The 27,141-nt window shown below is 41.0% G+C and overlaps 1 pseudogene; it reads left to right on the plus strand.

Moving 5' to 3' along the window:
• The first annotated feature begins 1,081 nt into the window (after positions 1-1,081).
• On the plus strand, positions 1,082-26,512 carry LOC129782553 (spindle and kinetochore-associated protein 1-like; annotated as a pseudogene).
• Positions 26,513-27,141: the final 629 nt, after the last annotated feature.

Genomic DNA, 27,141 nt, shown 5'->3' on the forward strand with positions numbered 1-27,141 from the left:
GGCAAGACTCCCGCATCTGGACTGCCTTAATAGCCATCTCCTTCATTTGCTGTAGAGGGATTTTTAAAGGACCAAGGACATATGTTGCTATTGTCCAGGTTGGACAACCCAGGCCTGTTAGTTAAAACTGCAGAGCAACGTTAAATTGTCCTGGGAACAAGCAGTGTGAGAAAGAAAACAAGCTGTGCACAAACAAGAAGCCAGGTGCAGAGCAAGTCCTGGGAAACGCAAAATTAACACTCTCATCGGCACACTCTGATCAGGCGCCTGCAGCATGCTCACCGATCAGCGACACGGACGCCCACATGACCAGAGACTTTTATCCAATTACCTGTGTGTAAAGTCGGGTGAGTGGTTGGTTTAAGTTATAAATATGACCTGTTTGTTTAATAAAGTGAGCACGCCATGTAGCCTTATTGGTGTGATTGTCATGACTTGGCCGACTCTCCACGGGGGACCCTCTTCGTCTGGCACCCAAACAGGGACCCACTTAGTTGCTTAAATGCAGTTTAGCTTAAATGCTGTTCGCTTAAATGCGGAAGTCTCTGTGCATCGGACCCGAAGGGAAGTTGTCTGATTAGGGAGCTGGAGGTCGGAGGTGGGTGGAACCTGGAAGGCGAAAAGCGGAGTCCAGAGTTCGGTGTGGAGCTGCAGATTGCACCCCCGCCGGTGGTAAGACGGCATCAAGTAAATTGTGGCAGGGCTCCCCGCTGATTTCCTCTCTGAGAGATGGGGGGGGCACTACAGAAGACCGTGACGAGTGCGGCAGGGCTCCCCGCTGATATTCTTTCTGTGAGAGGGGGGAGCTCTGAGAAGACTGCGATGGAATTAGACGCGGCAATTAATCTGTTAACTGGCATCCTCCTTGGGAGAGGGGAGGGCATTAAAGAGACAGAAGTGGAGACCTTAGTTCGCTGGGCACGAAAAAAGGATAAGATTCCCGAGCCCGCGTTATTGTTTAGTATTACGGAATGAAGTAGGAAATTGCCTCTGGGATACTACGATCGAGGGAGGTAAAGAAGGAAGAGAAGCTAAAGCGTTAGGAGCTACCTGGCGGTCTATAATTAACAGTCTGGAAACTATGAAGGTGGAAAAAAAAGTAGCGGCAGCAGCTATAGAAGCATTGGGAGGAGATGTGGTAGAAAAGCCGGTAGAGCAGAAGGGTGATTCGCCTAAGCCTTCCCTCTCGGCTACATTTTTTGGAGTTGGGCATATTCGTCTTATGAAGGGTATGTCAGCCCCTGCGTGTTCAAGAGTGCCGGAGCTTTTAGATAAGACAGCGGACAAACCGGAAGTTGGCACCAAAGCCAACAGTCCTCGAACTTGTTCACCAGAACAGTGGGCTGCCCTAGAAGTTGTGTCCCGCAAGATTCAGACTGGCTGGTGTGGTCACCAAATGGCGAATCATCCGTTATCCTTTTTGGTTTGTAATGTTGCCACTTCACCTTTTGCCCTTATTTTGCAATGGCAAAAGAAAAAGGGGGAAAATACGGCGATCGTTTTTGAGTGGCTGTTTTTGCTATCGCAACCCAGACATCGTATTTTAAGTCGTCCTGAAGCAGTGGAGGCCTTGGTGAGAAAAGGAAGAGACAGGATTGTTGAAATTGATGGGACTGAACCGGCAGATATCAGTATTCCAGTCCGTGGTGATGATTATGAGTGGCTCCTGAGACATTCAACAGCCATACAGGAAGCCTTGATGGGCTATACAGGTGTTGTACACAACAACCGGCCCAAAGGACCTCTCTGGAAGATGTTAGAACATTACCAGTGGATTGCGAGACCGTTATGCTCAAAAAGACCAGTTGAAGGGCCAACGGTGTTTACAGATGCAGGACAAAAGATGAAGAAGGCTGCGTGTGTTTGGCAATCCGATAATCAGTGGCAGAAACAAGTGATCACCGGTGAACCAGGGGACAACCTTCAAACCTTAGAACTGAAAGCAGTGTGTTGGGCATTGGGAAGCTGGAACAATACACCTGTAAACATAGTATCAGACTCATTGTACGTAGTTGGTGTAGTACAGCGCATTGAAGATGCCTTGTTGAGAGAGACAAAGAATCAACATCTTGGTGAAATGTTTATACAACTGCGTAGCACTCTTCGACAGAGAAAACATGAATTTTGTATTATGCATATTAGAAGTCATCAGTGGACCATTGGGTTGGGCGAAGGTAATGCTAGAGCTGATGAAGCAGTCAGCTGTCTCGCAATAAGTCCTCCAACAAATAAGTTTGAAGAAGCTCATAACAGCCACGAGATGTTTCATCAAAATGCAAAGTCTTTACATTGACAGTATCAAATACTCATAGCAGATGCAAAGGGCATTGTCCACTCCTGTCCTCAATGTAGTCATCATGGACCTGGTTTAGGGGTGGGCACTAACCCAAAAGGTCTGAAGGCACTTCAGGTTTGGCAAATGGATGTAACACATGTACCTGACTTTGGGAAGCTTAAGTATGTGCATGTCACAATTGACACCTATTCTCATTTTATATGGGCCATTGCACAAACCGGTGAAAAGGCATTACATGTGGAGAGACACTTAATGTCTTGTTTTGCTGTTGTGGGAGTACCTGTAGAAATACAGACAGACAATTGTCCAGCGTATAGTAGTCAACGAGTCGCTAGGTTTATGACAACTGGGGGAATTAAACACGTTAAAGGGATTCCTCACTCCCCAACGGGGCAAGCAGTTGTTGAAAGGGCAAACCGTACCCTGAAGGATTATCTTCAGAGACAGACAGTATCGCAGGACATAGACGTAACTAATCTTTTCTAGATCCTTAGTGATACGTTTGGATGTATGTGGTTAACAGGAGAAACTGGGGTTTAGAACAGGCTTACTGATAGTTTATTAAGCAGCTCTCCAGCATGATGATCAGTCAAAATTTTATTTTTCAAGGTTTATAAATTGAAAGCATGACTGTGTCATAATAGATACTGTGATCTAAAGGGCAGTTCTATTTTTACATCTTTGCAATAGTTATGAAAACTCTTTAATTACAATATTTATCTGTTCTAGTTGTGTGTTTGCAGTGCCTTGTGTGTTAAGTCTTTTGTGAAAGTGTTGTTTGGGGAATGTAGATGAGTTTCCTGTAGTATCTTATCATCACCACTGCCATTCCCCTGCCCAGACCTGCTGGGGTATATTATTAAAGGTGTACTTCTTACCCACTCAGTTTTCTCTGACACTTTGAGGGTACTCTTAGCTTTGTTTTTCTGAGCTTTTTACTAGTTGCTCTTGGGAAATTAGGGGGTAGGGAGGTAAGATGATGGAGCGAGAGAAAATAACACCTCTTAATCAAGGTGGAAAATATTTTAGCATTGCCCTAATACTAAACTAATTTTACTTGCTTGACACTAATAGTTTCAGATTTCTGATGAAGTCTTAACATTAATTTCAGGAGCTCCAGAAGTCAGCTGAGAGAGATCTAAGTGAAGCATAGCACCTCTGTGAAAACATTCCACCCCATCTGCCTAAACTGACTTAGAGCTGGTATGTGGTACATGAGTGTGGACATAGCAGGCTGCTCCTGGCAGTGTCCAGCTGCAGCATTACAGTACAGATGTACTCCTTTTAGTGTATATTAACTGTGAACTTCTGGGAGCCAAGGTTGTTAAATGTATTGATTCTGGAGTTTGCTCCTGACTGTTCACTACCAGGCTTGGGATAGCACCCTAACAAATCCCTTGGGTAAAACCTATAAAATATTAAGTTGTTCAGGTGGAAGTTCCCAGTGGCAGATATGACAATATAGTAGAAAGCTTGTTCTTCTATAAATCTGAACATTCCTTGCTTTAGAATTGCAAGCACGCTGATTTGATAGCTGCAGTACCTAAGGACTGAAGGGTAGGTTAGTGATCCAAGTGCTGGGTCACTAGGACTAAAGTTCAACATTGCCTTTCCAAATATAATTTTAAAAAAATATTCCTCTAAATCATCTGTCTGTGGAGATTTGAATTATGATTGTGGTAATTTTATTCTCATTTCCCTGCAGCAGCCTGCCATTTATTTTAGCTGGCAATGACATCCACCTGCCTTTGAGAGAGGGCTGCACTGAGAAGCTGTTCAGAATAAAGTAGTTCAAGTGAGAGAATGAGACACAAGTATGTGAAACAATAGCTATTATTCAGAAGGCTTCTAAGACATAACTGACTAGGTTTCTCAGAGTGGTCAACTCTTTCTTGGGCCTGTTAGAATTGCTTTTTATTTTTCAGTGATGTTGGTGTATGCCAGATGGGTGTCTCTTTTAGAATAACATCTGAAGATCCCCAAACTTGTTTCTACCTTTGTAGCTTGCCAGAAGGCAATGTATCAGTCTATTTGAATTCAGTGCTTCCAGTATGTGCCCTGAATCTATCAGCATTACCTGGTCTTGCTCCTAATGCCAGACAAGCCTCAGGCTGAAAACATTACTGGCATATTCTAGTAAAATTGCGGTATGGAAGAAAAAAATGAACTGTAATTTTAGATAGCATGTAGCAATGTTCTGATCTGTGTAGGTACTGCTTGTATGGAAACTTGGACTAGTCTTAGTTGGTAAAGAGATGACTTGTGCAATAGCTTTTTTCTGAATGCAACCCTTTAGACATGAACCTCTAGTTTAGGAAACAGCCTCCTAAAACATGTCCAGAGATGTCTTATTCCTTTTCAATTTCTTTTTCAATTTAGAACTTGGGGTTTTTTTGTGTGTGTGAAAGAATGGAAGTTCTTCAGAAATTGTCACTGGGGTTCTGCCTTTTATAACTTCCTTAATTTAGGAAAACCCTTTGTCTTAAGTTTACCTTAGCTCCTGGAAATTGGATGCAGATGAGGCTTGTTTAGTGACTGCGTCACTTCTGATATCAAAAAGATTCTTTGGGATGTCAGTTTCCCTTCCAATCTTGTCCTGCTTTTGATCAAGAAGTTAACTGTGATAACGACTTTAGTTGTTCCTTCCCTTTCTAGACAAAACCACATATGTAAAACTAAGCAAGTTTTTCTAGTAATTTTCTACAGATTGTGCTCTGCCAGCTTACAACTGCTGTTCTGTCAGTCTCAGTTTGTGTTGTTAGTTTTTCCTGGGGATAATACATTATATGTTAATGCTATTTGTCAAAGCACCCTCTTTCCTTTCTTCCCATGTTGCCACTTCTTGGTTTTCACTGTGTGGGTACAGTGGAGGATTGAGTGAGTGCAAGATAGACTGTAATTGGTCAGAATCCATCTGTATCACTGTAAGCAGTCCTTCAGTCCTCTTCCTCAGGCCTTTCTCCACTGACCTTCTCCATTTCTGTTCCTCTACATCCCAAAATGCTTGGGGAGCTGAGTACTAATTGTCTGTTGAGTCGTTATCATGAGATAAGTAATGAAGAAAGCAGAGCAAGCACTTGAACACTGACTGGTGAGACAGGCCTTCAAATCTCAGAATGAAAATGCCCACACAGACAAATAAAACAATTCATGGCTTTAGCTGTTGTTTCTCTCCTGTGTTCTTATTTACCAGAGGAATATCACTGAAATAAAAAGCAAGTTCAATGTATCTTAAGTATTCCAGTTGTTTATTGAGAGAGCAGTTTCTCACCACACCAAAGCCAGATTTTTGAATACTTCAGTTCTTTGTTTTCATGGTCCAGCTCAGCAGTGAACTGCATAAGTACCATCTCACAGCAGCAATATAGAGGCAAGGTGGTGGGTGGGATCCTAAAGCAGAAGTACCTTGTGGGGAGGAATCATCTAGAAAAGATAAGAAGTTTGTTGCAGTGAGGAGGATGGCAGGAGACTGGAGTGTATGGGAGGAGTGAAGTTTTAAGATGTGAACTCACCTCCCTTGGTCGCTGTGTTTATCCTTCTATTCCAAACCTGCCTCCAAAAGTTCCCACCCTTCCCTTTCCCTTCTCTTTGCTGACATTCCCTGCCACTAGTGCTAGCTCCGGGGTGCCAGGATTAGTTTTGAATGGGGCCTCACCTTGTTTTTTCAGATGTTTACATCTGAATTAGCTTAACTGTTGGTGTCCTGGATTTCAGAAGGGCTCTGTGTTGCAGCATGGCACAGTGGGTCAACAGATGGGTCACTGCTGTGCCGATCAATGACTGTCAGACAAAGATGTCTCCTTGTGGGAAGATTAGATCAAAGCAGGGGATCAGTTCTTTGTGACAGGTCAGCTCGGTTCTGCTTTAGTTATTTCTGTTGCACATCTCAGCCCAATAATGTCCTTGTATTCAGCTGACAGCGGGTTTGGTCCAAATGCATCCTCTTTGCTGTCCTCCTACCAATGAGTAGGAGAGCAGCTAGTTGGGTGGCTGGCAAATAACTCGGGGTTTGAGGCTCTGAGCTGGAGGGTGGAGGAAGGGTGATTTTAAAAAAATAATGCTTTAATAATCACTCAAAGCAGGAAATTCTTCAGCTTTTGGGTTCTAGCCTAAAAAAATAAAAAAAAAAAAAATAAAAAATCCCAGCCTGCTGGATGGTGTTCAATTTCTTTGCTTCAAAAAATGAATGGATGAGTCAGGCTTCCCAAGATTTGAACTTGCTTCAAAGAGCTGTGAAGTATTTAAAATCTGCCTGTTAGGTGCAGCTCCATGCTGTGGTTCATCTGATAAAAAGCAAGGTCTCATGTTCTGTGAAGTGTAATGGTACATTGAATTCTTAACTGCTCTGTGCTGCATTTGGACTGCATCCAATTCACCTGCTAGCAGTCTCTGCAGCAGAGAAATGAAGAGCTGAAATGAATTCAGCTAAAGTATGCAATTTGAAATGGAGTAGGCTTTCTTTATTTTTCTTTCAGGAAAGATCATGAATTGTGTTCATCCAGCCTAGCAGATGGGTAGGAACTTAGGTCTGTGAGTAAGCAGACTTGATAATATAATGGTATTCTTACTACTTATCTGCTATTTATGCGCTTCATATTCATTCTTTTTACAGCATCACTGGGCTAACTGTGAAATGTGAAGAACAAACAAAAGTTGTAGAACCCGAACATGCAAAGAAACCTACAAAAGATCCAAGACTTATTAAAAAAGCACCCTTAATCACTGTGGAAGAATTTGAAAGTGTTCCTGCGTAAGTAAGTGGCTTTTCTTAGACCCTGTTATGCCAATTTGGGTGGCAAATGTAGGTTTGGGAAAGTGTGCTCTTGCAGAATTGAGACTAACAGAGATGTTTTGAAATTTTAAATGTTCCACAGGATGAAGCATAATAACTTCAAATATTTTATATGCAATACTGGCAAACCAGAAAGTTAAATTAATAGAGCTAATTAAGTTCTTCTTTATGTATATGTTGGGAAGATCAGAACTAATTGGTGAAAACCCAAAGCTCTTATCTCAAAAGTCATTTTAATTGTATGGACAGAAATACATTAGCTAATGGATGGGTTCTCTTCTTGTTTTAAGAACTGACATTTTTTTAAAAAAGAGCCATCATCTCCTAAGATGAAAGGTATGGTTGGTTATACTTAAAAGGAAAAATAAATATGGAATCAATTAGGTTGAAAAAGACCTTTAAGATCATCAAGTCCAACCGTTAACTCAGCACTGCCAAGTCAATATAATGATAAACACTGTTTTTATTTGACCCAACTATTAGTTTCTGAAAACTTAAGGTCTTGACTTACCAGTCTTGAGACAGGAAAAGAAATCAGGCTTGTTAAAATCAAAAAATGCCTCCAGCTGAAATATCCAAATTTCTGGAATAGAAAGCCATGGGTCTTTTCCCCCTACCATCAGGTCCTGATTAATAGATACCTTCATCTGAAGTCTGTCATATAGGGATAACTTTTCTTAAATGGCATTTTGGGGACAAGGACAAACATTTCTGCAAAAAGGAGGAAATTCTCTTTAAGGCTAAATTGTTATCAAGACTCTAGATTCAGTGTGTTCCCTGGCAACACTTGTTTCAATAAGATTTTTTTTTGAGTCCGTGTTTTACTTGAGGCTTTCAAATCATCTTTACTATAGCTTTCACAATTTTCAGGTGAGCAGTGTCCGTTTTCTTCCACCGAATTGCTCAGCCTGTCCCGACAGAGGGAAGACACAGTCACTCAATATGAGTGATCAGCAGACTTTGTTTATTGTCCCTTACAGTCACCTTTTATGCCTTGTTATAATTAGCTCATACATATTACAAAAGTTAAGCTCATTATTGGTTAGTTGCCTAAATACCAAGCCCACCCCTAGTTTCTCTTCTGTAGTTATCTGTTCCCACCTGCAACATTCTTTTCCCACCGCAATCTTCCTGTTATTGTGTAACTTTTGCTCTACTTCAGATAAGCTGAGAGCGATGTGCGTTTTTGCCCAGCCAGCTGGACTATGTCTATGTGACCCTTTTCAGCTAGCCAGTTATCCACAATTCCCCCGTTTTTATTTTGGGCGACATAGGCCTGGTTGACCATTTTCAATAACAGCGTTTTAACACAGGAAAATACACAGCCAACTTATAAAATCTCAGTTCAGAAGTATAATTCCTGAAATACTTGAAAAATAAAGTTAGCTTGATGCAGGAGCGGGCTGGAAACTAGGACCACGCATGGCAATCAGTTAGCTGAGGGGAATGTGCTCGAGCTTGTCTAGACAACAATTAACATGATGGGGCATGTTTGCAGAGCACAGGGGAGTGGGAGATGGATGGCGCCAAGGATGGCGCCAAGGAAAGGTAACACCTTGTGGTTAATTGCTGGTAGTTAACCACCAATCAGGGATTGCCTAGTATGCAATGCTTAGCTTCAAGAACCAATTAGTTTAAAACACGCAGCTTCTGAAAGTGTATAAAAACGCGTGCTTCTGTACAATAAATTGACATTTGCTTGCATCAAGCTGCGTCCCGTCTCTTCATTCGCCGCAAATTGGTGACCCCGACGTGATACGTTTAAGGATCTAACGTGAAGGGCTCTCGAATCGCCTATCTGAGCAACATGCAGCGAATCCCACAGAACTTTGAATGATCTGCTGAAAGGAAGCAGGAGCCGGCCAGAAATCCCTCCGGAGTTGAGAGGTGAGCTGTGGGAAATCCGTAACGGGGAATCAGGCTTTGTCCCCAGAAAGAGACGTATATGGACTCATGAAGGGTCTTCTAGTCAGATCTGGGAGTCCGTGCCTCAGTCTCCTCAAATGGTGACCCCTATGGTGGTGTTCCGAAGCCTTGGAAGAATAAGGACGGAAAAAAGACAGCTCATGGAAGAGGGCTGCGTTCCGGAGGAGACGGCTTGGCTGAACGATCGTCTTGCTGTCTGGACCAGGCGGACAACCTAAACCCCGAGGATAACACCTGTATTCATCGAGACAGGTGAGCAGCCAAGAAACTTTAGAGACTTTGAAAGAATGAAAGTGTGTACATACAGCAGCCCTCCGCGGCAGCATCATACAATTGGGAACTCCGTGTCGGGAATGCATTTAACATCTTGGTGGCAAATTCTGACTCCTCGTTGCCAAGTGTGGACTAATTCTACTATCGGTGCTAAACCAGAGGAAGCTGTAAATTCCACCGACAGCGCGACTCTTCTCAAGACACAGTCAGTGATGGCGATTCTGTCCACACCTCCTCTGCCCCCAAAGCTTCTGTCACTGATTGCAGCGACCCTAATAACACAGGACCAAGCACGGGAACAGGACAACTCGGACAATGATTCCATTGACACTGATAAACCTTTTGATCCAGGTCCTATAGATCTGGAAAAGGAGCTAGACCTTTCCCCCACCCCCTCGTCTCTCTGGATGCATTGATTGTATTTTTGGGGAGGGTGAAAGGGGGTCTGAGGGATTGGTGGCAGGAATGCAAGTGGGAAACACTTCAGTGATGGGTTTTGGGAGTCGCTATGGCATGTTCAGTATTTTGTCAGACAAATCAACCTGCAGAGTGGCAGCCTGTGCAATACGAGGCTGTTAAAGGGTTAAGCAAAGCAGTGCGGGAAGGGAGGATTCATAATACATTTGCTATGTCCCTTCTTGAAGTGATGGCAGAGCCTTATACACTCACACTGCATGATTGGAAGTTATTGCTTTGTATGGTACTAACTGATACAGTATATGATGTGGTTATCTGATTTTTGTGAGCTATGTGTAGTGGCCTTGACTGAAAACCTTAATCGGGGAATTGCTGTTAACTATGAGCAGTTAGCTGGAGCAATTAACTGTGCCGATTCTATGACTCAGGCAAGGTATCCCAGGGACAACTGTTTGCAAATGAATGAGATGGCTATTAAGGCAGTCAGGATGCGGGAGTCTTGCTACAGTCTTGCAGGGTCCTAGAGAGTCACTAACTTTAATACTAACTATTGATTGGCTTCAGAATATTTTGCAACAAGTCGAACATCAGGAAGCTCAAGGGTTGCTTTTAAAACAACTAGCTGTGATAATGCCAATGAAAATTGTAAACGGGCAACTTTCACAATCGCAACCCCAACATGTGTCAAATGATTGTAACGCAGAACTCACAGCAGACTGTAATTCTCAGGCTGAGTTCTGGAATGCAGCATAACACATTTTTGCTTCTCTAATCTCTTCTGTAAGAATAGTACACGCTCTTAACTTGCTTAGTAAATTAGGCTGCTAGCTTGCTAAACAAAGTAATACTACAAATACTATTTTTTTTCTGGCTTATTAACAGATGTTGATTCTGTCCATCATATGTTGCTACAGAACCGAGTTGCTATTGATTTTTATTATTAGCACAGGGACACAAGTGTGAAGACTTTGATAGGATGTGTTACGTGAATCTGAGTGACCACTGTGAATTAATTTACAAAAGTATACAAAACTTAAAAGCTTTAAAACAAAGATCTGCAACAGAGCCAGGGGCGGGATGCCTTTGGTCTCTTCTCACGGCTGGGAAACTTTGGGCCATGACTCAAAAGTATTACAGGTTTTATTATAATTATCTTTAACCACCTTATTGATGTTTGCCTTATGTCTCCCATACCTTTTTTTCCTGTATTCAGTGTTTAGTTGATTGTAACATAAATCAGGTCATGGTCACCCAGCTACACACAACCTTTGCCTTGTCGCAATTAACAAGCAAAAAAGAGGAGGATAGAGAATGTCTGAAGAGAGAGATAGGAGAGGAAGCTGGAGAATATTTGACCTAACAAGAGATGAGAGAACAGCTGGGTATTGTGAAGGAGACTAGGAAAGATAAACATGGTTATCTAGTGTTTAATAGGTGTCTGCACGCTTGTAGAGATATATAGCTATGTAACTACATGAATGATTTCTGCCCTGAGCCTGGTGGCGCACACAGCTGCGGTTTGCGTCCTGGCTCAGATGTAAATAGGGGCTTCTCTGTTATGGTAAAAGTGTTTCTCTTTGCATAAAAAAAGAGAGGGAATGATGGGAATGACCCCAGAGGTATGTTCAGAGAAGGCATGCGATGTTTCGAACTTTTTGACTGAACCAGTTCTTGTTTGGTGTGCCCTTCCATCTATGTATAATGTTAATCCAAAAGAAGCTGATATTGTTTACACTTTGAATGTCGATAATTGTCTTTCTGTAGATGCTAATGTAGTAGGAGGCTATGATGGGAACGTGTCGCAGCGGTTCTTCTCTTATCCAGAGTAACAGCAGGGTAAGCATTAAAGAGTTAAATCACCTTGTTTGGTAGGCAGTGAAGAATGTGGGTCAAAATTGCCACTGCTTTTTGTTGTTGGTTCAGGGACATGGCTGTGAGGATTTTGATGGTATGTGCTGCGTGGATTTTAGGCGCCCCATTGCAGCAACATGTTATCAAAATCTGAGAAAATGTCAGCCTTTTTGGCATCCATTCACTCAATTGGCAGTATTGTTTGTTTGCTATTGCCTTGGTTGCTGTCATGTTTGCAAGGGCCCTGCAGAACATGGCAAACCTGGTACTAGCTGTTCAAAAACAAAAAGGGGAAATTGTAAAATTGTACGGAACAAAGACAGTGGGTTATTTTGACATTGATAATATGTCTTAGTTGGTTTATTTGTTCTGTTACGTGTGCCTTGTTTTTGCTCGGTTTCAGGGGTTCTTTTGTGCAACAGGAAGGGGGAGATGCAGGAGCGGGCTGGAAACTAGGACCACGCATGGCAATCAGTTAGCTGAGGGGAATGTGCTCGAGCTTGTCTAGACAACAATTAACATGATGAGGCGTGTTTGCAGAGCACAGGGGAGTGGGAGACGGATGGCGCCAAGGAAAGGTAACACCTTGCTGTTAATTGCTGGTAGTTAACCACCAATCAGGGATTGCCTAGTATGCAATGCTTAGCTTCAAGAACCAATCTGTTTAAAACGCGCAGCTTCTGAAAGTGTATATAAACTCGTGCTTCTGTACAATAAATTGACATTTGCTTGCATCAAGCTGCGTCCTGTCTCTTCATTCGCTGCAGCTTGAAGCTTTAATTTAGATGCTCTTTCTGTTCCAGTGATATAAAAAGTTAAAAAAATTCAAAGGTAATTTTAAAGTTCTGAACATGGACTAATGCAAGCTCAAAACCCAAAAAGAAACCAAACTGATGTTTGACTAGGAATATTTGTAAATATTTTAGTGGAAAATCCCTGACCATTAACAATTTTCTGTCCAAATAACAACTGCCCTTAGGCAACCGACCAGTCCATACATTTTCTGAAGAATACCTCATTGATATCAAAGAATTAGCAAAGGGGAAAAAAATTAGTTCTAAGCTATATACATTCATAAGGGGATTTTTCAATAGTTACATACAGATTTACACACTAAGCCATAATGGCTTGTAGGTGATACACACAAGAATCTGTCTGAATGTCTATGCTAAATTTGACAACTGTGCCACAAGCCAAGCCTATGTTATAAATTGAGACCACAATAGATCATAATCCAATTAAAATTTTTATTAATTATAGCAAGTAGAATATGAGCAAAAACAGTGCTGGACGACAGGGGAGTCTGCGCTCCGCCAACTGCCGTCCTGAGCAGTTCAAACAGTCCCTTTTTATACCTTTTTTTTACTTTCCTGTTCATGAAGTAGTGGAGGTGTTGACCCTTCATTCATATGCACAAGCGGCATCCTGGACACCTGGCGGTTATCTTATCTTTTGTTGCCTAATCTTTACATTGGGCTTAACATAAATCTTAATAAACAATACCCTAGTCCATAGTTTCTTACACCTACATGGGTGCTGTATGTTATGCACTTTCCTTAACAAACAGAAGTATAATAGACAAATTCCCAAGATCTAGTCCCCAACCTAATTATATTATTTTGTAGCCAGTTAAGGAAAATAACAAAAATGTGCATATCTACATGTGCACACACCTTTTAGTTCAGAACCGATCTGTGATAAAAGGCCTTAGCCTTATGGCATCATCGAATCTTAACGAGTACAGTAATTAAAAATGCAGTCTTACTGTAAGTGCGATTTATGCCGACATTCCCTCAAATGCTACACGTGAGTATTTCTCACTCAACTGCCTCAAGTTAAAATAGTAGTATTTGTTAATATGTATTAAAAAATCATTAATTCTCTACAATAGCAGTTGACTTCCATAACACTATGTAAGCAAAAGAGGCTTAAGATGGGTTTTCTGAATACTAACAATTTATTTTAGACTGTCTAAACTCAGGTCTTGAAAGATTTCACTCTGCCAGACGTAGAAACACTGTTGCACTCCAGTTGTGATATCCCTTTTCCCAAGTTGTCACATGCACATCTCGCTCAAGCAACATTATTGTTAAAGTTTCTCTCTGCTACATAAAAGCATATTGCACTTGTAGATATAAAAGACAGCACCCTTACTTAGATTATTACCTTATTACCTCATAACTCTTAGTATACCTTGTATCTCTGATTTCATCACTTCAAAAATTCACCAGAAGCAGATAAAACCACAGCATCAGACTAAACTACACCTTAACTGCTGATTCAAATAAAGGCATTCTCTTCAGATATGCCTAATGCTTACAAATAATTTTGGCTGGTTTTGATCAAAAAACTATTATTACAATAATGATCAAAAATAATAATCCCATTTGCAAAATGCCTTTAAGCCAGCCTCCTAGTCCCAACCAATTTCCACATTCAGAATACATCATAAATACAGAATACAGCATAAATTATCTCCATCAAGGCAAAAAGGCTTCTCTTTAAGCACAGAGATGTTTGCTAGTTCAAGGCAGAAACCCATTTCTTGTAGGGGACATCTGAAGCACTTTTTTTGGTGGGTTTGTAATGAATTCCGTATTTTTCCTTGAGGAGCTTAAGCTGTTCCTCTTGTTTCAGGAGTGTTTCCAACTCTGATTCGTCGAATAGGTCCGTATTTCCCAAAAATATCATACATTTCCTCCGCTGTGATTTTATACGGCAGGTTCCGAATATAAAGGATCCGATTGACCTCTGGGGGCAGCCAGATGTCAGCTCGCTTGGCCGCTTGCATCGCCATGGCGCCGATCGGAGGGGGGGTGTGTGGGGGGGTGCCGCCTCGGAGAGAAACCGCGGCCGGGAAGGGGCCTGCCGGGCTGCGCGCCGCCGCTCGCCGCTGCCGCGGGGGTCCCTGATGCTATCCCATACGCTAATAACCCGGGTAATGCCTTGTTACAATCTATGTCCCGAACGCTCCGCTTTTCTAAAAAGCATATGAGCGAATCGTACGTCGCTTGTCTCCCCATACCTTCGTCAGCGCTGTTGCAGCCTTTGCGAGACTTCGGCGACGCGTGGCCGGCGGGACCCTCTGTAGGTGCTCCCGGGCGCGGGGACTGTGCCCTTCCGCCTCCTGCGCTGCTTTCAGGACCGGTACCCGAATCGCCGTCGAACCGTGGCTCGCAGGTTCAGCCCTCTCTAGGGTCCCTGTTCGGGCGCCATTTGTCGCGACGGAGGGAAGACACAGTCACTCAATATGAGTGATCAGCAGACTTCGTTTATTGTCCCTTACAGTCACCTTTTATGCCTTGTTATAATTAGCTCATACATATTACAAAAGTTAAGCTCATTATTGTTAGTTGCCTAAATACCAAGCCCGCCCCTAGTTTCTCTTCTGTAGTTTTCTGTTCCCACCTGCAACATTCTTTTCCCACCGCAATCTTCCTGTTATTGTGTAACAAGGACAGCCAAAGACAGTGTATTTTGCTTTACTTCAGATAAGCTGAGAGCGATGTGCATTTTTGTCCAGCCAGCTGGACTATGTCTATGTGACCCTTTTCAGCTAGCCAGTTATCCACATCAGCCCAAAAAACAAAGGAGCCTGAATGTTGAGCTAATGCTAAAGGACTCTTTTGGTTACTTCTTAAAAGTGCATGTACCCAGTATTTTTATTCTGAAGATCATCTCTAGTATTTGGGGGATTTATTTCCTTAGGTACTTCTCTCCTGATAAAATTTTGGAAAGGTAAATTTTGGGGCATAGGAATTTTTGATCTTTATCTCTGCTATGGCAAGAAATGTAGACATAGACCATTCCAGCCAAATGTTGTTTTAACTTGCAGTTAAAGTTATGATCTTCCATGTAATGAAGTGTAAAGGAAGTGTTTCATTATCCTTGGAAGTGGAAGGTTTTCCACTGCTGTTTGTGGGTGGGGAGGATGGAGACAGAGGCCATATGGATACTGTTCTCTGCGTTGCTGGTTTATAGAAAGGTTGCATCTTGGAGTGTGCTTGTGGAGCTATAGGAATATTTTTTTATTCAGACGGAAAAAGCATGTTTGTTCTGTGGGGGAAGATTTACATGAATTTAAATAGATTATTAATCTACTAGGTTTTTTCTTGTTGCCTTGCAGGGTTATAATACAAGACTGGGGGAGTCTGCCAAGCTTGCAATTTCCTATACTGTTTAATCAAATCTAAGCAGTAAATGTTTGTGACCCAAATTTTCGCACACCTAACATATTCTTTTAGAACAATGAGAGTTAGATTCATATCCCGGTTCCCCAAGTCAGCATTGGTTCTGATGTGGGATCTCTTTTATACCTGCTGGCAGTAGTAAGAAGGGATACTAGTGCATTTTTACGCAGCTCTGGTCCCAGAGCTGCACAGCTGTGCTAGTAGTACGGGACTGTGCCTATGCTAAACCTGTCTGAGGGTCTTAATAAAGTACAACTGTGCATATGTATCACATATGTGTCTAAATCCCATACCAGCTGGGTATCATGGTGGTCTAGTTTAACCCCGTCCAGCACCTACCTACCGCTTGCTCGCTCCCTCCACCTCCCCTAGTGGCATGGGGTGGAGGATCAGGGAAAAAGGTAAATCTTGTGGGCTGAGATAAGAATGACTTACTAATTGAAATAAAATAAAATTTATTAATAATAATAATAACAACAACAATTGCAATCAAAAGGAGAGAGAAAGAGAGAGGAATAAAACCCAAAGGGAAAAAACCCAAAATCAATCAACCAAAAAACACAAAGGAAAAGCCCAAGTGATGTACAATACAGTTGCTCACCACACACTGACTAATGCCCAGCTAGACCCTGAGCAGCAATCAGTGGGCCCTGGCCAACTCCACCCAGTTTATATACTGAGCATGATGTCCTATGGTATGGAATATCCCTTTGGCTAGTACAGGTCAGCTGTCCTGGCTGTGTCCCCTCCCAATTTCTTGTACCCCTCCAGCATTTTTGCTGGCAAGGCCTGAGGAACTGAAAGTCCTTGACTTAGTATAAACATTACCCAGCAACAACTAAAAACATCAGTGTGCTATCAACATTGTTCTCACACCAAATCCAAAACACAGCACCGCAGCAGCTAAGAAGAAAATTAACTCTGTCCCAGCCAAAACCAGGACACGTGGGTTTTGCATCTGCCAAGAGTCTCATTCCTCTCTCCCTTCCCACAGCTGTGGTAGACTGCAACTGAAAAATCTAGGTGGTTTTCACCTGCTTTGCGCTGAACGCGAAGGAGAATCTACCTCAAACATCATTAGGGCACTGAAAGGCTTATACAGTCTTCAGTGACTTCATAGTTTTAGAACTGTTCAGCAGGTATTTAACAAAGGTACATGCTGTGTTAAGGCGCAAATGAAATACTTCCTCACAGTAAGAAACTTGCAGATTATCTTACCCTTCACATCTGCTGCAGAAAGGCACTTTTTGGGGGAAGAGAAAGGAAATTGCACAGTAGATTTCTCAGTTAACATTGAATTCAAGGCAGAGGAAAATGCTTGCTTTATTCTGTGTCTGAAATTCTTACTGCTTAAGATATTTTAGAATCTGCACATTCATTATAACTCTCAAGTCTCAGAAGATGGCATATATGTTTCTTTTAGCCTAAGTGTTTTTGAGGGAGCAGGGGCTGGCCATTAGGAGATTTATATCTTTTCAGGTGGTATATATGTGATATATTGATATTCTTTTCTTTGAAGAACACAGCACTGTGCTTTGGTTTTCATACCTATGGGAAAAAAATGTTTTGAAAAAGGCTTCTGTAGATTAAAAAAATAAATTGGGTCACTTGTTTTAAAATGAAAAAAAAGTTCTGAATGTTTTTTGCTTTTGGTGTAGTGAAGCAGATCTTAAAATTATTCTAAATATAAATTAAATGGATGAATTTAGAACTTCTCAACATGTATTTTTGTGTTAGTGTAGGTATGGACTGAAATAAATGTTAGCATTTATGGGTTTGCTAGCCACGGCTGGATAGAAACATGAAAAGACTGGAACAGCTGGAGTTTTTATGACCCTTAGTTAAGCACAAAAGAAAAAATCCAGTTGCTCTTGACAAATTAGTTTCGGATTAAGGCGCCTGCATTTAAGTGTCTGTGACACCGGTGTCTCCATGCTTACCGTGTGCTCCCACTCCCACTCTTGTCACTGAACATTGAGTTGGTACAGTTGGCGAAACCAGAAAACCGCTTGGCTGCCTGGCTGCTAATGGTGTGTTTCAGTCGCCTAAGCAGAACTGTCTGGTGCCATTGCAGGTGCTTTAGTGTGTGCTGCTAGATCTTTAGTTACTGAATTTTCTGTGAACCCCAGCACATTTTCTGGCCCTGTGTGAGCATCTTAGATGCCTGAGGGCCTCTCAAAGAGCACTCAGTTCTTAGGTTTAGGCACCCAAATCCTGCTTCTTTGTTCCTGCTCCAGGGTGAGCTGAGGTGTTCTCTTGGCTTTATTAAGTATATTCACTGTGTGTCTATTGATAGTGGGAGCATATGAACATAAATACAGGTATTTTATACCTTTGGCCTTAATCTTTATAGTTCTGCCTGTTCCCCTGTGACTTTATAACTAGGCTAAGGGACGCAAATAGAGCAATAAATAGCAGTTAATGTATACAGGCAAAGCCCTTCTGTGGTTATGGGCTGTGTTACTTGTTTATGCTGAGTGCGGCTGCATTTCAGGGGTGGTAATGCTGCTTTTATTTGAAAAGATGTTATGTGTGCAAAGAGTATTTTTACAAAAATAGCTGCACCTCCGACTTTAAGTCTGGATTAATCAAAGTATCAATAAAGTTGAAAAACAGCTGCAAATAACTTAGTTGCAATTCAGTCTGAAATTAGAGCAACTACTTTGAATTCAGGAGGTTTTATGCACCCAGTGCAGACCTGTCTCCCCAGCAGGGACTGGCTATTATTAAAATCTACAGCAAACACTTAGCTTTTAGTTGGCAATTGTAGAATGCCTACCCGCATTCTGGTTTGGAATATTGAATTTGTTATCGATTAGCTACTTGTACTTTAAATTCTTTGTGTGTTTTACAAAGATTGAGTTTTTCCATTAAGATTAAAATGAGGGAAGAATTTCCTGTTCATTGATCTTTTCAGTCGTACTGTCCTACAGCTTTTAGCTGCCTGATGCACTGACCTAAAGAACCTCACTCATTCTTAAAATAAATTATAACATTTTTCTCAATGCCACACATCTGCAAACATACCAAACCAAACACAAACAGCCACGTTTGGTTTGTTGTAGAAGCTGAGCAGAGATCATAGGATAATTCAAGTTGTGAGGTTGCTCTGGCTTTTACAGAAGTGTTTTATGGGGTTTTATTTTGTATTTAGCTTACTGCTTGGCATATGAGTTTCAGATTTCATTTTTAAATAATGGCTTCTCAGTTTGTAGCATGTTTTCTTTTCCTTGAATGCGTGCCTTTACATCTATAAATACTGAATAGTCTTATTGCAAGTATTCGAGTGTTCTAATATTTCCACATCACTTTGTTTTTATCTTCTGTGCTTCCTGTACCTCTAGGCTATTATCAGCAGATCTTATTATTTTAGTACTAGTTTTATGAAATGCTCTGGAAGTTCAGAAGCGGATGTTGGTAGTGCAGAACTGTGTCTGTGTAGCTCAGTAGGCTGCATTATAACATGTAAAAACCAACACAGAACTGGTATTTCTTAAAAAAAAACACAAAGGAATGGCTGTAAGATCAAACACAGGTTATTTATGGTTATCACATGAACCAAATTGCCCTCTTAAGCAGAAACATTTAATTTCAGTTTTGGCTCATGCTATGTTTGTTGCAAAGTTGCTTGTTTTTTCTGTGTTTGTGGTTTAAGTGGTATGCTATAAAAGCAACCTTTATTCCATTTTGGAAGGCTCCTTAGAGCTTAAGCACTGAATATTTTTTACTTGTTAACTTAGCTTTCTAATGTTTCTTCTTTCTGGTTTAGGTTTTATCATGGCTTTTTTACCTTCAAGATTATTAATACAGTCAAGGAAATGAACAAAATTAACGAGAACGCTTATTCATTAACACAAAGCAGAAGAAACTGCCTCTAACTAGGAATAGCATGTTCAGTTAAGGCTGATGAAAGAAAAATAAACACAGAACTTTGTGACTTTCTGGTTACTGATTTTTATTTCTATTTGTAGGTATATGAAAGGTCGTTTAACATATGATCAGATTAATGCAATTGTTCAAGAGATGAAGAAGGCTGTGGCGGGCAAGTACAAGATCTTGCATCAGCCTTTGAAATCTATGAATGCAGCAGTCAGAAGTCTCTACCATAGGTTCCTGGAAGAAGAAACAAAGGATACAAAAGGTATTTCCCCCCCCCCCCCCTTTGTTAGTACCAAGCTCATAACACTTGGATATTGCAGCACAAGTATAAAAATACTGGAGAAAATACTGAATGATGAACTAATGACAGAACATGCTTTTCATGTTGTAGTGTAACTTACAGCATCTTTTTCTCAGAAAATAGTCTATCCAGGCATTCTGGTAGTTGGTGGAATGGTCTAACCTGTGGGAGTGTTTAAAACTGTCAGTCCTGAAAAATTTTAGAAAACCTGCTATTGCTTATTCTCAGGCAGAGAACAGGAAAAAAAAATAATAATCTTTAGACTTAGCAGGGCTTTCCCTCCCTTCCCAGCACAGGGTGCCACAGTCTAAATTGCATTTGGCCCCAAAGAATTCCTATCCACTATTGGGGATGAGCAACATTTTGACGGTCTGGAGCAATGAAAGTTCTGGTTGTCCTTTGATATAAGGGGAGGAGAAGAGAAATAAAATAAAATTAATTTCCAGATCAGATTCTAGGCCTTAAGGAATATATCTTATGTATATCTTAATGTTTTCTTACTATACATAACTGCGTAGTCAGTATAAGATCCAGTCACTTCTTCTGGATAAAGTCATACAGTGTAGCAACAAGGGTTATTGTTTTGACTGAACAGTTTTCTCATAACTGATTTGGATACTTTTTATGTTTTCCCTGAAGACATGTCACTTTCATGGTCTGTTGTACCAAAAACTTGTGAGTGCACAAAGATTTAATTTGGAATCGCCATAAGTTCTGGAAACTCCTAGTTTGATAACCAAACTATAAATTGTGGTTTCAGTTTTTAAGCTAGAAAGGACATGAGCTATTAAAAATTTGTTCTGAAGTTGGGAAATTAGGGTAATCGGTCATGCTGCAGTGGGTTTGTGGAAGAGACAGGGCTGTCTGATAATTTAAGAAGCTTTCTCCTCTTAAAAGCATAGAGGGAGCAAAAATGCACCAAAATGTCTTTCTCTCAATTTAAAAGCAAGTTGTACTTACAGCTTAATTTTTCCAAAGATATGTGGCACAGTAAATCTCTAATACTAAAATCTCCTTTTTGACATTCCTTTCCTTTTGAGAACAAGTATGTAATTATACCTGGAGGGGTGTATTGCACATGTCAAGCTTGGCAATGTCCTTAGAATACCCACATGTTTCCAAGTTCGGATGTAAAATGTGGAGCAAACTTTCTTCTGTCTCACAGAAAGAGACATTTTCTGACACCTTGGCCTCTCAATTTTTGCCCTGAACAGAATGCAAGAACGTTCTGTCCTGAGCATTCACTGGGTACTCAGAAATCACCTTATGACAAATTATGACTTTTTCTTCCTTCCTTTGGATTTGTTGCTGCTGATCAAGACTCTCTCAATATTATATTGCGGTGATAACATCACTAACTCTAGATTCTAAACGCAGCTGTTCTGTAGGGAAGCAATTCTGATACAATGGACGTGTCTGGCACTGTTTTGAAACCTGTGGGGTAAACGTGTGATATGAAAGTCAGTGTTGTGAAGGACTTTAGCATATTAAAGACATGCAGCCAGAATACTTCACATAACTGACTTCTGATTTGAGCTCTGATAGTTTGGTTTTTCTCTAGACAAGTTTTGCTTCAGTCTTACAGTGGTTTATATTAACCTAGGATTTCTTAAAAGACTTGCTTCTTCATTTTTAACTTAAAGTTTCTTTTTTGGTTTAGCTGTTCCTGTCCTCAGGATGATAGTAAGGACTTGGAACCTGTGGCTACAGAGGAGAGACTAAACACTGTAAGGGCCCTCCTAGGCCTGGAATGCTGCTTAGACTGCACTGTGATCCATGGCAGCCTTGGCTGCAATGAAGGAGCCATTCTAGCAGCTTGAGAAAGCTACAACTAGTCAGAGATAATTTTCTACCAGAAAGTATTATTTTTTTAAAGTCTGAAAAATTGAGGCTTTTAATTTCTTAAAGTACCTGAGAGACAGTCTTGATTTTCTTGTTTATGTTGGAAAGCTTGATTAGGAAACTAGGACATTCAGCATCTGAGAGAGAGAGAGTGTGTGTGTGTATGTGTGGTAGGGGTTTTTTTTTGTTTGTTGTGACTAATCATCTAGAAAGTAAAGAAAAGGTCCCGCAGGCTGTCAGACAGTTCTTATCTAGCCTGCTCAAAGTGATTAAATGTCTTTATCCATTGCATTTTTCAGGATGAGGTTGTGTAATCATTGATTTGTTTGCTTAAATTTCTACTGTGAGTGTGTGTCTGCTTAGGATTCCCACAGTTTCTCAGCCTGGGCTGATTGCCAGCTGAACTCTTCCTCTGATTTCAAGATGAGAAAAGATGCTGCCGGGTTTATCAGGGTAACCTTCCAGGTGGTAAGGTGATTCAGTTTAGCTAGTTATTTAGTGCCTGCACCTACTCCTTCCAACCAAACCACTGCCCTTTTTCCAGCGCTGTTTTTTCATAAAAAAGATCCTGCTATGCTGAATGTTGCTGTCCTGAATTCTGGGCAAATATAAGAAGATATGGTATTCTGCACAGGTTAAGGATATTCTGGTGCTCCCCCAGGTATAACAGACCGAAATCGGTTTGCAGATTATCCCTGAGTTCCTAACACCATTCAGGTGTATCGCCCTGTTACTGGAAATTGCAAATGGTCTCTATCCAACTGTAGTTATATTTTTAAGCAGTTAGGCTGTTTTTTTCTTTTCCTAGTAAACAAACTTTCCACTTCTCATCTGTATGTGAATTGGCAGTGTTGAAAGCTCTGTTGAGATTCCAGCATAGTTCCCATCTAGGGGAAGACCTCCAGCTTTTGACAGTTGCTGTCTCTGGAAGATTCTACTAGAATCTGTGTCACCAGCTCTCAGAACAGCCCAGTCTGTGAGAAACTGATCTCTTAATTCTTCAGCTCTGGCTACGCAATATTTTGGGGAAGACTACACTTATAAGTGGCACTCTGGGACCTTAGTTCTAATGGCCATTATGTCCTTGGATGCTCCTTCATAGTGGAGTGTGTGTCCTGTTAAATCACTCATAAGGTGAAATTTAAAGATGAGATGTTTACAGAAAACCACAGATTTGCCTGTGTAAAGCTCCATTGTATCTGTTTAATGAATAAAAGCTTTCCTGGCAGCTGCGGCTTTCCAGCTAGCATCAGCTACTTTCTCCTTAGTTAAACAGGAAGGACTTTCCAATAACTTGGTTGATGATGCTGCCTCTGCCTTACTTTAAGGGTAAAAGGACGTAGAATGCTATCCTCTTTTTCCAAGCTAGAACACCCCTGGTCTTGTGACTTCTTGCACATAAGACTTGGAAGCATGATACTACAGAAGAATATGTTATTTCCTTCGACTTCTTCCCCTTAAAGATAATTGCCTTTCTTTCTTATGGTTTTGTGCAGATGCATAGTGATTTAAAAAATCAGTCACCAATATGTGAGCTGAGGATATCTTTATTCGGCAGCGCTGGGTGCATGGGGAATCGCTCCACCAAAGTCATGCACACCTAGGGGGACTTTTCAGTCCCTTCTTTATACAGGCTACTCATGTCTATTCATTAATTTTCCGGGAAATCGTTTACATATTCATTACAATTCCGGGAACTCATTCACATATCTCGCACCTGCGCAATATCCTTGAGGAGTGGTCATCTGGGGGTCTTCAGGATGAAGATCGGGAGTCTTCCTCCATTGAACTTTTTACCTCTTTGTCTCTGCACAGACTCTGTTCCTTGCTAAACTAGTGACCATGATTTAAAGTCCTTGTCTTTTCCATGTTGCATAGACAACAAGAACTTAGGACCAGATGGCCTTCTTAAAGATAACAAAAATCCAAGGGATTAGCAATTAGTACATCCTTTATGTCAACAATAAGGGTCTTTGGATGTTTCCCAACTTTTAGATAAACATAGGTATATCATTCTTTAGATAAGTGGCAGAGCATTCATCATTCAATAGTTAAAACCTTATGCCATGTTACAGGAAGCATTAAATCTACAGTCTTTTTACTAGATCTATAATTATCTCCTATCTGAGCAGTGTATAAAGACTGAATGTGAAATCACAGTGAATGTAGCTATGCAGTATTTAGAATAATTCCTGCCTGCCTTCCTCATGTCTACTGTTAGCTTGTGGGGACTTTCTCTTGGGGTTCTGTTGCAGGCATTTTAAATGCTTTAACTCCAGTCAAGGCCTTGGTTTCTTACAAGCACTTGATAATGAGAATTGCCTGTTAGAAGTAGTTAATCAACTACAAGAAGGGATGGGCTGCCAGCTCTGATGCAGAACCTTCCTATGCCATTTTCTTAGAGACACAGGGAGGATGCCGTTCCAAGTGGTTAGTCTTTTTCTTGTATTTCCTTAATTAATGAAGAATTATTTTTTTTTAAATCTGATGGAAGTCAAGGGGATGGTGGGTTGCATAGCTCTGATGTATGCAGGGCTCTGTCCTTCTATTTGCAAAGGGCCAATTCCAGAACTTGAGTGCCTGCTGAAAGGACATCATCAGGCAACAGCTCATTTCAGATATTGCAAAGCAATTACTTGGGATGCAAATTATGCTGCTGCTCAGCTGTGTTCCATGATAGAAACACTGAAACATTGTGCCTTTCTTTGTAAAGCTGTGTTATGGTCTTTAGGCAGACCCTGAGCATCTGTTCGGTTTTGCTCACATCAGTGCTTTGGAGGTCACTAAGAGCAGAGCACCTATGGGCAAGGCCTCAAAGAAAATTTTACTGTTAGGCATCAAGGCTCTTCAAGGTGTGCTTTAATTGACTTTCTACTAAGCACATCTTCTTGCACATCTGTGGAAGATCTCGTACCTGGCCCTGGGTGGCGTTTTTGACTACTACAGACTTTACAACCGGATAGAGGAGCATGGATGGTTTGAGAGATGTTAGTAGACGCAGCTGACAACAGGTGGAGCTCGCTGAATGGGTCCTGTGGATGATGCAGGGTAGTTGAACTTAATGGGAAGGCTGGTAATTCCTCTTTCTGATGACAAATTTAGAAAGCAGAACAAAGTTCCTGAGGTAGCGTGAGGCTGTCCTACTGCTGATTGTATTTTTTTCATCAGCGTATGCATTGTTAAGAGGTCGTATTGTTACTTGTGAAATATTAAGTGTATCCTACAACATAATAATTTCTATAGCAAAGTCATTATTTGTTTTCCAGGTTAATTTTTTATCGTGGAGGCTGATATCAAAGAGTTTACTCAACTGAAAGTGGATAAGTGCTTCCATAGGATCCTCAATATCCTGCACCACTGCCAGAGAGTGAAAGAAGCTCGTGGTGCAAGACTTGTACGCTACATCATCTGCTAAGGAGCTTTCCGTACCCTGCTTACCCAGGATACAGAAGGCAGAAGTATTTTGAGATGCAGAGAGATTTTGTTGTCTGTAGAGATTCTATGTGTGGGTGTTTCTATCCAGCTCTCTTATTTTCTAAAAGGCAGGAGTGAGGACCAAGAAGGGATTTTCAGGCATCTATCCTAAATTAGGAGTGGTGATATCAAATGGCTTTGAAGTATTTGAGTTTTGTTTTGAAAACTTGAGAGGAACTACTGTCTTTTGGAAAATTACAAATGCAAACCAGATAGGCAATTGGTGCACCTGTGGTCACAGGCGGTTTTAATCACATTTTCAGGTCAGCACTTGAAAGTTAAATTCTCTGCATGTTAATAATGTTCCTTTGTGTTTATGGAGACTGTGCTTAAGGCTCTGTAGCTACTCAAAGGAAGCATTTGATTGTTTTCTTTTAATCCCTCAAACCAATTTCCAGATTTTCTTTTCTTAATCTTTTTGTTCTTATCCTAATTGTATGTTTTGGTGTTTCCTGCATCACTTGAACAGGAAGATCTGAAGTGGTTTAAACGTTTCCAGACTGATGATTGGTAGTTCTGTTCACCATGTGGTTTTCATACTTCATCATGAAGCCAGATTTTTCCCTCAGACCAACCCGTGAGACTGAGACAGTAGAGCAGTGGGATTTTGTAAGTGAAGCTGTTACTTTCACTTTGAAAATACTGGTCAAACTTGCCACAGTTTTTATTATAGAAGGTTGCTTTCAAATGACCTATTAGTGTAGTAAGTTCCAGAGTAGGATTACTGTGATAAATATCAACTCTGCAAGTAATCAAAACTGTTTTGATAAGAAAAGCTACAGTCTTTTTCCTCCATGAGCCTGTATCTGCTGCTGTCCTAATTTCTAATCTGAAATAACTCCTCTTGTACCCTGTCAGTATTAAGATGACAATTTAATGAGCAAAAGACCCTGAATGAACTTTGAACTTTCTCAGCAAAGAGATCATGGTGAGTGCTATACAATCCTAGATTCCCATTTTTGTGTGTGGTTGTTTTTTGGGGTTTTTTTTTGGTCTTCTGCTCTGGGATGTTGAGGTCTCCACTCTGCATCGTATTGCAATATATTTCATGTTCAGATAAACACACAGCGCAGAAGGATGTGCAAAACCAGTTTCTATAAGTGGCAGTCGAGTCCATCTGGGTTTTTGCAAAGCTTATTTTATATTAAATAAAGTGTAGAGGTTTGGGTCCATGGATCATCAGGTCCTTTTTTTTGTTGTTGGTTTGGTTTCTTTTGTTTTGCCCAGCTTCATGTACTCTTTAAGAGTCTTTCAAGATTCAGGACTTGCAACCTTCTGTTTAATAAAAAGAAATCTCATAAAGCAGTTGCACTGGCTTGCCTTTTATTTCATTTTTGGTTTTGACAGTTCCAGGTGGCTTGTTCCAGACTGTCTGGCAGCCCAACTTCTGTTTCCTTCTGCTCTCCCAGATCATCTGACTCGTCAGGTCTCCAGCCTGCACCAGGAGGAGCTCCCGTTGCATACGTGCCCCTACAGGGAGGTCCGTCTGTTGGACATGGGGCTGTTTCAGTATTTGCAGCATGTTGACTTTTCTTCCTCTGCAATTTATTTTGTGATTACATGGTTTTAGCTTTAAAAGTGTGGGGAAGAAGCAAAAAGAGCCTCAAATGGGCTCAGAAGAACCATGTCCAAGTAAACACTTTGCTGTAAGAAGAGGTCTATGTATACAGGATAGTTATGGCAGGCTTAAAAAGGAACTTACTGATGGGAAAATGAGACCAAGGGGCAGGTGTTTAATGTTTCAGTTATTATTATAATCAGGGAAAGAGAAGAGTCCCTTTCTTAATGATTGTTTAAAATTTGCTGTTCTCAAAATGTTTGATTCCTCGCTGTTCAAATGAGCAGGTCTTTGGATTATCAAAGCCCTGTGGTTAGCTGCGTAGCACTAGGGACAGCAAGC

The sequence above is a fragment of the Falco peregrinus genome, chromosome W (assembly GCF_023634155.1).
Source record: "Falco peregrinus isolate bFalPer1 chromosome W, bFalPer1.pri, whole genome shotgun sequence".
Lineage (NCBI taxonomy): Eukaryota > Metazoa > Chordata > Aves > Falconiformes > Falconidae > Falco > Falco peregrinus.